The sequence below is a fragment of the Gadus macrocephalus genome, chromosome 6 (assembly GCF_031168955.1).
Source record: "Gadus macrocephalus chromosome 6, ASM3116895v1".
Lineage (NCBI taxonomy): Eukaryota > Metazoa > Chordata > Actinopteri > Gadiformes > Gadidae > Gadus > Gadus macrocephalus.
The window spans coordinates 26,710,093-26,723,032 of record NC_082387.1 but is presented as its reverse complement, the minus strand read 5'-3'; the positions used below and the strand labels follow the sequence as shown (position 1 = coordinate 26,723,032).

Here is a 12,940-nt window from a genome sequence, read left to right as displayed (position 1 = left end):
GGATCTTCCTTTGAATTTTCTTAATTAATAGATTAATAAAAGCTAGTTCGTATGACAGGGTTTATGAATAAAATCGGATGATCGATATTTCAATAAAATATATTCACATATATACATATGACAAATGTATAATAAGTATGACCTCTAAATAATTATGAAAATATTTCTTATTCTGAAAATTATATAATGTAATTTTAATATTTTAAAAGGAACAGTGCTATGTCTTCTACTTTATTTAGCTCTAAAGATTGTGGGAAGAAGGGGTGAGGAGATGGAGAGAAGGGAAAGTGAGAGTACAGAAAGAGGGGACAGGTTTCAGTGTCCTCCTATGAAGGACTTATTGACCTTTCAAGAAGGGATAGCATTGAAAACAGCTCCCCATCTATCAGTGGAGGTCCTTGAGCCAAGTCACTTCTTTAAGATGAAGGTTGGTCCTGCTCTAAATTTATTCAGTAAGGCAACAAGTGCTGGGCTGATGGAGGAGCACTAAAAGGTCATCACGTTTCTCCAGGACATTCCTTCCATTGTTAAGTGAACTAGGCGATTGCCTTGGGCGACAAATGTGTTGAGGGCGCCCTCCAGTGGCACCCTTAATTCCAACAAATCATAGAATTCGAAGAACAAGGGAAATAAAACATGTTTATCCTAGGGCGCCCTCAGCCACACATTTAGTTGTCAACCAGATTATTCGATTTAATTGCTGTTTTTTTTTTTTTAATCATTATCCAATTTGGGTGGGGGGGGGCAGACATCAATTGCTCAGCTGCTGCATTGATCAACTTCGACGTACATTGATTCTCAAAATGAAGAGGTCTAAACTGCATACAAAAAACTTAGTATTTTTGCATACAATTCATTCGAGCGGGCCCTTTTTGCTTACTTTTAATGTCCTTATTTCAACAATTAATAGAGTTAATTTCATGTTAAATATTCTTGAGCATCTTTTACTTATGCTTTCATTAGCTTTTTAAAGATTCCTCCCACGAGTACCGTTACACAATATGGAGTTCATCCCTTCTCTGAACCAGAATTTGAGTGCGAAATAAGTTATTTAAAATAATAAAAATAAATAAATCTGAAACTTTTTGGTTGTTTGTTCTCCATGCATCACACATTGTTTAATTGCAATCTAGTATAGTACAGCTATAAGTGGGTAAAAAAAAATGCTAGGCAAAGTAAAGGTAAATCAATTAATAGGTGTCTTCAGTGATGTTAAGTATAATAGGCTACTGACAATTAACAGGGCAACACTCGCTACGGGAACGGCATCCGCAAAACTCAATCACACCGGCTACCAGAGTTCCTTTGAAAATTTGACCCTCACCCATGATTACATAATTTTGCTCAAATTTCCTCGTGTATGAAACACAATCGTTTTTGATTGGCAATTTGAAGATGGTGGTATGCCTACTTTGCATGTAGATAAGTCCAACATCATATGCCTTCATTATGACAGCTAATAGCTTCTTTAATGCGCTTTAACCTATTACCTTCCTTTTGGCAACATTCAGTGTCTGTAAAGTGCAGAGTTGAAAAGACTATTGGTGAATTCCAATATTCAGTAATTCGACATCTGCCCGTAAAGAAAGCCTGAATGTCATGTTTTGGGGTGCGTTCCAAAAACTGCTTACTTTCCTCCTGCTTGACCACTCCCTGCTAGTGCCTCTCTCTCTGTGGGGGTGTACTGAAGTTATGGACCGCGCCCGGTGTTTGTATCATGTGTGTAGTGTGAAGCCGCACCTGAGGATGAGAGAACCTGGGCCTTCAGCAGGTCTTAACTATGAGCAGCAGATCCTGGAGCTGGAGCAGCAGCTGGTCCAGAGACAGAACCCGGAGGGGGCGGCCCCCCGCCCTGCCCCTCCGCGGGGGGCAGCGAGCAGCAGAGTGTGACGGAGGCGCAGCGCAGCGTGGAGCTGGCCATGCAGGAACAGATCCAGTCACTCCAACAGCAGCTCTCCAGAAAGGTAGGCCTACTCCACACATCTTCCTCAAACGTTCCTCCCTGGATCTGAAGCTACACATCTAGGGCCGTTATGCTCAGCAGTGAGCCAAACACGTTTGTTCAAGTCCACATTTGGTCCCTTCCCGTCAATTAAATACGTGCCTATCTGTTCAACCTCACTGCTCAGCTCCCCTCTAGTCTACAGCCACATATGCTTAGAGATCCAACCAAAGCTCTTGTTTGAGAACCTCCTCCCAGCAGGCCCCGCCCCCGGAGCCTTCAGCAGGTCCCTGTTCTTCATCGGCTGGAGGTCCACCTCCAGGGCCGGTGTAAGTACCATATTGGCTCGGCTACCAGATCGGCTCGGGGTCCGTCGTCTGCTGATTACGTCACACAAAACGCTATCTACAGCAATAAGGTCTTTTATGGCTTGAATTAAAGAGCCTGTAATGATCTTTCATTTTGAACATAGACCATTCCCAACCTATCTGTATGGATAGTTTTCTTCTAAAAACAAAACATCCCTCGGAATCATCTTGGCTGTTAAGATAAGCCGTCCGTGTTGCCAGATTGGGCACATTTTCAGCCTGATTTGGCTACTTTGAATCACGTTAGGCTGAAAAAAAACGGGAATGTGCCCAATCTGGCAACACAAACCGAAACTAGACAGACCTACTCGCGCTCACACATGTGCCTGTGGTTGCTATGACGACAGCCAGAGCTACAGCACAAAACAGCCAATCACAACTGTCCCTTAGCAGCCAATCACAATGTAGCCTACGCCCATTCAAGCGTACAGCCAATGATATTGTGTAACGTAATCAGCAGACGACGGACCCCGAGCCGATCTGGTAGCCGAGCCAATATGGCACTTACACCGGCTTCTGCTGCCCGAGGCTGCGGCTCTCCTCTTTGGGCTCAGAACAGTCTCCGTAATAATGAATGCACAGAGAAGGATTCACAAGTGTATTTTGTGATTTATAAATAAAGTGAATGTAAAATAAATCCATAAACAAAAATATGTTTCACAAACACATTTCTGCACACACAAATGTGTCTTGTTTTAAATAAATGTAATAAACACAGAGAGAAACACACACACACACACACACACGTAAACACACACGTAAACACACGCATACACACATGCTACGGCCTACTACATTATTACCATTTAGACTGATTGCATTAGCGCGAATGCAATCACATCACATCAGATCTGATTGCATTAGCCCTGTTATCTCGTATGCAAAAAAATAAATATTAAATATTATATATCCCGAGTTTGGATTGACCTGTTACATTTCTTTGGGGAAAAGCCTCACAATGGAGAGGGACAATCAATAACAGAGTTTGTTTTCATCAACTTGGGAGACCGCTTATCTCGTTATGAAGAGGTTTGATAGGTTAGGAAAATGAGAGCCCGACAGGACAGACTAATAAACCAAACAGTAGACATCAATAATTGCAATAATCACATTTCAAAATGCCTTCATTATACCTTTAGTTCGTATGCGACCCAAACACAAAAAGTACATTAATATTTGATCACTTTTATTATAGACAGGTTTTTCATGCGCTCGGTTCGGCTCGAGCTTCTCGATTGTCACAGCCATCCCGTTCTTGTTCTCAATAGCTCTTAATTGAGTTCACCTGTGTCGCCCCGCACGTGCGGCGACGCATTATTTTGCGTTGATCCCAAACGCGTATTAAAATGGTCCCGCGGTTGCTTGTTTGTTTTTTGTGCGCTTTTGACTGAACAATCCGGACAACGTGGCCACCGACGGGGGAGCGAGGACGCCCGCATGTAATGCCGCTTTTCCACTGCATTGTACCAGCGCAACACGACTCGACTCGACTCGACTCAGCTCGCCTTTTTTGCGTTTCCACCGCGAAAACATGGTATCTGGTACCTGAAGTGGCTGCTTTTTCTAGTACCGCCTCGCTCTAGGTTCCAAGCGAGCTGAGCCGATGCTAAAAGGTGACGTCGGCAGACGGCCGGCGACTGATTGGCCAGAGAGTGTGACGAAGTCACGAGAGCGACATGGCAACCATGCTGGTAACAGCCATAGCAGCGCCGCAGCCAACATGTTCCACTTCTTCAACTTCTTCAACATGCCAGCTAATAATACGAACACGAATACCATTGCATCGATGTCCTCCATTGTTGTTATGTGGGTTCTGTCCATGTGTGGGTTACGTAGGTGTTGTTTGCGTCGCGTACAAAAATACGTCACGGCCCTTTCGCGCAGCCGACCCCGCCCACGTCCAGGAGGTACTATTTGCGGTGGAAAAGGACCCGCGCTGCTACCGTGTCGAGTCGTGTCGAGTCGTGTCGTGTCGAGTCGAGCTACATGTGCGGTGGAAAAGCGGCATAAGTCACCCATCGTTTGTTATTCCTTGAGCTGGTTGAAGTTGTTTGGTTGTGTTTGGCTGCTGGCTTAAGAACTTGTCCACCGCACACACACATTGCTATATTCTTTCCCCTAAACTTAACCTGGGTTTTTACCGCTCGTCTGTTTGGTTTTTGCTCATTCTAAGTTTAGTGCAGTGTTGTATGTTTTTGAGTGCATTGTTGCACGTGTTTGTATGAGGCCTAACGGGGGGCGACTAAACGACAGACTTTACTTTACGACAACCTGTCTGGACACTAGGAAGGGTGTGCAAAATGCAAAATGGAAGGACACCTGCAACTATTGTGAAAGTTCAACGTTTGTGCAAAGTTGGAATTGGTGAAAGCAAACAAGCGCAAGTTAAATTGGCGAATGCGACTATTTTCGCCAATTGCTTTTTTATTTCACAGCACCACTGGACTACAGAACATCCCTAGTGGAAATGACATCGGTGCAATTCTGGGTTTTACAATTTGATGTCACAGCACCTTCTGCCGATGCTTCACCTCCCTCAGGAATCCACAAAGAACTGGAAGTTCTGGAAAAACCCAGAACGGATGTCTGGCAAACCGAAATTTGGGCGAGTGTGAAGTTGTGACCTCAAACTTCCACAATGGGGTTTATTTTCGCTCCACCCGTAACCCCACTGGACTGGTGTTTGAAAAGCTGTCAGACTGACTTCACTAGACGAATGACTGCGGGCATGTTATGGTTTGCTTTCAATTGTTGGTTTTTGGCTTGGTAGGTTTGAATTTAAGAGATGGATTAGTTGATTTACACATGCACACAGTACTCTACATTCTCCCTTTTCTGAATCTTTCCTTTTTATCACTTTCCATACATTTGCAAATTGTTGACTGCTGCTGAAGTTGTAGGCTACTGCTGATTGATGACTTCAATGTGGTTTTATTCTGTGCTAAACGATTTTAATTCTTTGCAATGTGGTTTGATTCTATGCAATACGATTTTAATTCTTTGCAATTCTATGCACTACGATTTTAATTCTTTAAAATTCTATGCACTACGATTTTAATTCTTTGCAATTCTATGCATTATACGATTTTAATTCTTTGCAATTCTATGCATTATACGATTTTAATTCTTTGCAATTCAATTTTAATTCTTTGCAATTCTATGCATTATACGATTTTAATTCTTTGCAATTCTATGCATCATACAATTTTAATTCTTTGCAATTCTATGCACTATATGGTTTTTATTACTTGCAATTCTATGCACTACAATTTTAATTCTTTGCAATTCTATGCACTACGATTTTTCATTCTTTGAAATTCTATGCATTATACGATTTTAATTATTTGCAGTTCTATGCTCTGATTTTGATTCTTTGCAATTCTATGCACTAAGATTTTAATTATTTGCAATTCTATGCACTATGATTTTAATTATTTGCAATTCTATGCTCTACGATTTTGATTATTTGCAATTCTATGCATTATACGAGTTTAATTATTTGCAGTTGTATGCTCTATATGTTTTTAATTCTTTGCAATTCTATGCATTGTACGATTTTAATTCTTTGCAATTCTATGCACTTCGGTTTTAATTCTTTGCAATTCTATGCATTATACGATTTTAATTATTTGCAGTTCTATGCACTACAATTTTAATTCTTTGCAATTCTATGCATTATACGATTTTAATTATTTGCAGTTCTATGCTCTATGATTTTAATTCTTTGCAATTCTATGCACTACGATTTTAATTCTTTGCAATTCTATGCACTACGATTTTAATTCTTTGCAATTCTATGCATTATACGATTTTAATTCTTTGCAATTCTATGCACTTCGGTTTTAATTCTTTGCAATTCCATGCATTATACGATTTTAATTCTTTGCAATTCTATGCATTATACGATTTTAATTCTTTGCAATTCTATGCACTTCGATTTTTCATTCTTTGCAATTTAATGCATTATACGATTTTAATTCTTTGCAATTCTATGCACTACGATTTTTCATTCTTTGCAATTCTATGCATTATACGATTTTAATTATTTGCAGTTCTATGCACTACAATTTTAATTCTTTGCAATTCTATGCATTATATGATTTTAATTATTTGCAGTTCTATGCTATGATTTTAATTCTTTGCAATTCTATGCACTTCAATTTTAATTCTTTGCAATTCTATGCATTATACGATTTTAATTCTTTGCAATTCTATGCATCATACAATTTTAATTCTTTGCAATTCTATGCACTATATGGTTTTTATTACTTGCAATTCTATGCACTACAATTTTAATTCTTTGCAATTCTATGCACTATGATTTTTCATTCTTTGCAATTCTATGCATTATACGATTTTAATTATTTGCAGTTCTATGCTCTGATTTTGATTCTTTGCAATTCTATGCACTAAGATTTTAATTATTTGCAATTCTATGCCCTATGATTTTAATTCTTTGCAATTCTATGCTCTACGATTTTGATTCTTTGCAATTCTATGCATTATACGAGTTTAATTATTTGCAGTTGTATGCTCTATATGTTTTTAATTCTTTGCAATTCTATGCATTGTACGATTTTAATTCTTTGCAATTCTATGCACTTCGGTTTTAATTCTTTGCAATTCTATCATTATACGATTTTAATTATTTGCAGTTCTATGCACTACAATTTTAATTCTTTGCAATTCTATGCATTATACGATTTTAATTATTTGCAGTTCTATGCTCTATGATTTTAATTCTTTGCAATTCTATGCACTACGATTTTAATTCTTTGCAATTCTATGCATTATACGATTTTAATTCTTTGCAATTCTATGCACTACGATTCTTATTCTTTGCAATTCTATGCACTACGATTTTAATTCTTTGCAATTCTATGCATTATACGATTTTAATTCTTTGCAATTCTATGCACTTTTTTTTTTTCATTCTTTGCAATTCCATGCATTATACGATTTTAATTCTTTGCAATTCTATGCACTACGATTTTAATTATTTGCAATTCTATGCACTTCGATTTTTCATTCTTTGCAATTTAATGCATTATACGATTTTAATTCTTTGCAATTCTATGCACTACGATTTTTCATTCTTTGCAATTCTATGCACTATGATTTTTCATTCTTTGCAATTCTATGCATTATACGATTTTAATTATTTGCAGTTCTATGCACTACAATTTTAATTCTTTGCAATTCTATGCATTATACGATTTTAATTCTTTGCAGTTCTATGCACTACGATTTTAATTCTTTGCAATTCTATGCTCTACGATTTTGATTCTTTGCAATTCTATGCATTATACAAGTTTAATTATTTGCAGTTCTATGCATTATATGATTTTAAGTCTTTGCAATTCTATGCACTACGATTTTAATTCTTTGCAATTCTATGCATTATACGTTTTTAATTTTTTTCAGTTGTATGCTCTATATGATTTTAATTCTTTGCAATTTTATGTCATTGCAATGTGGTTTTATTCTGTGCAATATAATCTGAAATATGTACTCGGACAATTGCAGTTGTCCAATTGGGGAGTATAGTCGACCTTTGGCTACAAGATGTGTATGTAAACATACTGACTGTACAGTAAATGTAACTGTGTTGGGAGCGTTTCATCTGGTAGCTTGGAAGGTAGTTTGCTCCAACGCAACTGTGTTGGGAGTGTTTCACTTGGTAGACTGGAAGCTAGTTTGCTATTCGGAACTGTGTTGGGAGCGTTTCACATGGTAGCTTGGAAGGTAGTTTGCTCCTACGCAACTGTGTTGGGAGCGTTTCACCTGGTAGCTTCGAAGCTAGTTTGCTCCAACGCAACTGTGTTGGGAGCGTTTCATCTGGTAGCTTGGAAGGTAGTTTGCTCCAACGCAACTGTGTTGGGATCGTTGCACCTGGCAGCTTCGAAGCTAGTTTGCTCAACGCAACTGTGTTGGGAGTGTTTCACCTGGTAGCTTGGAAGGCAGTTTGTTCCAACGCAACTGTGTTGGAAGCGTTTCGCCTGGTAGCTAACCTGTGTGTTGTATTTATTCAGATTACTTAATTGTCTAGCATCTGCATTAGCTAGCTATAGCTGCTGTATACGGGGAATGGGTTTGCCTAGTGATTGTTAGTACTTGCACTTGGTCCTATGAACATCAACACCGGCAAATTCCGATTTGTAGTACTGCAAATTTAAATTTGACAAATTTACATTTCAATATTTTGTCAAATTTCACAAAGTCCATTCCAAGATATGTACAAACATCAGCAATTGAGGCAAGTAAGGTTTATCAGTTTCTATGGCAATTTACTTGAGTTAAATTGTTTGCTCTATAAAAACATATGGTTCTCACTGTACCATAATCGTCTTGCTAGATACGCCTCATGCTGTCCTTCATATTACTTATTTGCAAGGAATTTAAGCATTGAACGTTGAACCATGAAAGAAATGTCTTGAATTATTTTTGTTCAGGGGTAAGGTTGGCCCCTCAACATTTAATTTCAAGATCAGTGTTCTACAGTGTTTGTCAAATTCAGGACTGGCGCTGGAAGCTGTAGGTGGAGGGAAGACCAGGAGTGGTGCAGCTCTGCAGATGCTGAAGGGTAAGACAATGGAATACACATATTGATGGCTTGTTGGATTGTTTAGATTGTTTAGAATGACACGGTCAGCGACTCATCGTAGAGATCTAAAGTAATCCATACAGATGTGTTCATTCTGACTGGCTGTTAAGAAAGCATTCTCGGCCACTAGGACTAGTCAGGATGTGTATGACATGTGGCTGGCTTTAGGGGTTGGGAGTAATAACTATTGTAATTAGTTCTATCAAAAGAGCACAGTTGTACTGTGCTCTAAAAGTGCAGTAAAATACCCTATTGACATCTGAGTGAAGTGTTGGACTGCATTATTGGGGAGAAAACAAACGTCCAGTGTGCCAAAGCGTCACGTGTGTTCCTGAAGGGACTGAGGCGACGCAGTCGGAGGTCCCTGCGGTGGCGGTCAGCGGGAGGTGTCAAGACCAACCAGCTCCTCGTCCAGGAAAGGTGAATTCATCAGACCGATTAAAGGTTAAATAAAGTAAATCATCTAAATAATCGAGGATACAGTAGCTGGGTTTTTAGTCCACCAGGTTAAAAGTAAATGGTGCTGAAGAGGTGATTACACCCCCCCCCCTTATTTATTCTAGAGTAGGTACATGAAACGGATGACCTGTTAAGATGCTAGGGTGATCAACTCCCTGCAGCGGTACCGTATCCCCAACGTCTTAATGTTGTAACCTGTCAAACCCATCACTAACATTTCAGGAAGCTTTCAGTGCATGATGACAATGCCACTGTTCGATACATTTACACTTGGTCGGGGCCATTGTATACAAATAATCAATCGATACCATCTCAAAATAATGCTCTTCGTGTGCGCTTTTGATTTATTTTTTTTCGCTTAGTTAAACTGATATTGGCTAATGTTTAAGAATCGTAAAAATGAATAATTGCCTTTCCCGGTTACACAATGCTTGCTTCCATCCTTGGTATTTGTATATCTACCCTTGGTGTATGTTTTTTGCCCTTCTTGCTATGACTAATTTCCACTTGGGATCAACAAATTACTTATTTTTTCAGGTCACGATGGAAGAGCAGATGGCTGTGCAGTTGCCATAGTGCAGAGACCCAGGTGAGAACTTTGATAAATGGTTCCTTCATTCTGAAATGGACCAAATGGCAATCACATAATCCCTACCAATTTTCCTAAAAAGGCAGAAGACTCTCTGGGAATAGCTCAACTGACTTGTATCAATTATACATATACATTTATTTATGAAAGATGGTAATCCAGCACTGACGATTTTGATGTTGTTGCCGTAATGACTTCAAGCCTTTTCTCTCCTGTAAATCAATATCAAATCCAACCTACATGACTGAATGTAATGACCCATGTTTGACGCCAGATGGTGCTGTTACTGCATTTGTGTCTTTGATTGGCTTTCACGTTTGGTGATGAAAATGTCTTCTAAATCTGCCAGCACACTGTGAGACTGACTTTTCTTTTTGCCTTCAATTTATTTCAGAGTATGATGACCGAACAGTTGATCTACAACGATGGCCTACTCCCCATCCACCCTGAGGATCCCTGGCTACACCTACAATCCAATCTACCCCAGACATAACCACTCGGAGCTCAACAACTCCTGCAACTCCTACACACATACTGTTACCACTTTACCATTTTAACTTTAAAACAAAGTACTGTAATTCACACCATGTTGTAGGAAAAGCATGTTTAGAATGACTTGTACATTTTATTTCTGTGACCCCAACTATTGTATTTCTAACCCAGTTACCTCTGAACCCTCTTTCTAAGGGAGCGACTAAAGGGACAAAGCTGGAGCTAACCTGAGCTTAACAATCTTTCTAATCTTTCTTTCTAATGTACTAAATTGAATCATATGAAAGGCCTAAAGTAACTTGTTTAACAAAACAAAAAGCCAACCTAATCCCCAAACTTAACCATCAAACTAAAGATCTCAAATGCCTAAACTCTCTTACCTTAACCGAGTACCTAAACCGAACCATTTAACTAAACATCTCAAAGGCCTAAACTCGCTTACCTCAACCTAACCTAATACCAAAACTTGACCATCTAACTAAAGAGCTCAAATTCCTAAACTCGCTTACCTCAACCTAACCTAATACCAAAACTTGACCATCTAACTAAAGAGCTCAAATTCCTAAACTCTCTTACCTCAACCTAACCTAATACCCAAACTTGACCATATAACTAAATAGCTCAAATGCCTAAACTCTTACCTTAACCTAGTACTTAAACTTGACCATCTAACTAAACATCTCGAATACCTAAACTCTTTCCTAATATCTAAACAATCTTTAATGCAATCACTAAATGCCTAAACTTAACCAAACACCAATAATAAAAGTTAACCATCCTTAATCTTAAACCCAAACCAGACTTGTCCCTGGGTCGCTCCACTTTCTTTCTTTAAAGGCATCTCTTTTCCCCCACATCTGTGTTTTATTCCTTGAGGACTCCAAGTGCTTCAGATGATATTTGAAAACTTGTTTCATTAATAAAGATACTTCATCTTTACAGATTTTGTTTTGGGGAATTGGGACAGCTGAGCAGCTTAAGCATCCTTACTGGTGAATCTGATCTGACAATATCAATTTTAGGACTATGAAGCCAATAACATAAGGCCAAATATGTGAAAAGACGAGGTAGACAATGATCGAGGAGTTAATTGGTAACTATCTAAAATGGAACCAAATGCCTATTTATTGATCTGCTACCAGGCTATCGCAGTAGGGGAATCTGAAGGAGTACCCTACTGTGTTGCAGGGGTTCTTGCTAGATTGCATTATGGCTAAGGCCATTGATCAAGATTGTTAATTTGAAGAATATGAATAAAGAGTACTTGAAGTGGATTGTTAAATGATTTTCAAATTTGTCACAACACAGAAATCAGTTTTGAATGCATCTAGGTGAAGTGGTTATTGGTACTATAAAGCACCAAGAATAACAGGCTATGTATAAATAATGACCACCATATTTTCTGTTTAAGAAAACAAATTGTAAAAAAAAACCGATGTAGTCATCCTTCCCCCTCAGGCTCTGGTCTAACCATGCTGGGCATACCTTGTTGGCGCTCTTCGTCGCTGAAGGCCATTTGACCTAGAAACTCTTCCTCCTCCTCTCTGATTGGCTGGGATTTCCTGGAAGACTTCTGGAATAATCTCCTGGATGACCCTAGTTCTCCGGAACAAAAGAGACATACTTCAGAAGACCATAGTAATGGAGGAAATGTGAAATTTGTATTGGAGACGGCTGGGGATTAACAACATGATTATTTAAAGATGAGTCATGTGTGTTATATTTAGGTCATTTAGCTTCTTTGTCACTAAATGGTGACAAAGAAGCCCTTAAAAGAGGAAAATATAGGAAAGGTAATTTCCATAATGATGTTGATTGGTGTTGGTGATGACAATGCTTAAGAGACAGCAGAAGGGTACTATTCTACTGGTCTAATGTAATGAAAGGGGTGCTGGTTCTACTGGGCTAATCTAATAAAAGGGGTGCTGGTTCTACTGGGCTAATCTAATGAAAGGGGGTAGTTGTTCTACTGGGCTCATCTAATAAAAGGGGGTGCTTGTGAGGCTATCGGATACCGTCTTCCTCGCTGCATTGGGATGCGCTTTCCCTCTCCGGTAGCGTTTCATCGCAAGAGCTTAACTTATTGGGGGAGGCACCTCCCGGTGGGCTATGGGAGCTTCATGTTTGTATGACGCTCCCCTGACTACCAGATCTGGAGTCTCCGTCTGAACGCCCGGACTCCGTTTGAGGAGCCTCCTGCTGGAGGTGATGCATTGCAGCATTGGTGTTGCGTGGTTTGGGGATGGGCTTATAAGGCGGCTCTGGGCTGGCCGCTGTCTGAGGAGTTTGGGGGAAAGCGTGTGCAGTAAGGAATGGAGAAGGGTTAGGGTTAGCCGCTGAAACCAAGTAGGAAAACACTTGATCACTAGGACAGGCAGGCCCGCCGCTCCCTATACGCAGAGTGCGTAGGGCACCAAGTACCTGAGGGGGCACCCAAAATGAAGGTTTGTAAAAAACAAAAATAGACATTATTGAATTAAAAAAAT

General features: G+C 39.4%; 1 protein-coding gene and 1 long non-coding RNA gene across 17 annotated transcripts in view; both read left to right on the top strand.

Annotated features, from left to right (window-relative positions):
* Positions 1 to 12,940, top strand: part of LOC132458961 (hemicentin-1-like) — a 186,957-nt gene that overhangs the window by 36,054 nt on the left and 137,963 nt on the right. The window lies entirely within an intron of this gene.
* On the top strand, positions 3,554 to 11,728 carry LOC132459005 (uncharacterized). Of its 3 annotated transcripts, none has more exons than XR_009526061.1 (5): positions 3,554 to 3,749; positions 8,828 to 8,893; positions 9,222 to 9,334; positions 9,911 to 9,962; positions 10,357 to 11,728. It is a non-coding gene; the product is annotated as an uncharacterized LOC132459005 (long non-coding RNA). The 3 variants fall into 3 exon arrangements; XR_009526060.1 differs by having other exon boundaries at positions 3,557 to 3,749; positions 8,812 to 8,893; XR_009526059.1 differs by having other exon boundaries at positions 3,562 to 3,749; positions 8,812 to 8,893; positions 9,252 to 9,334.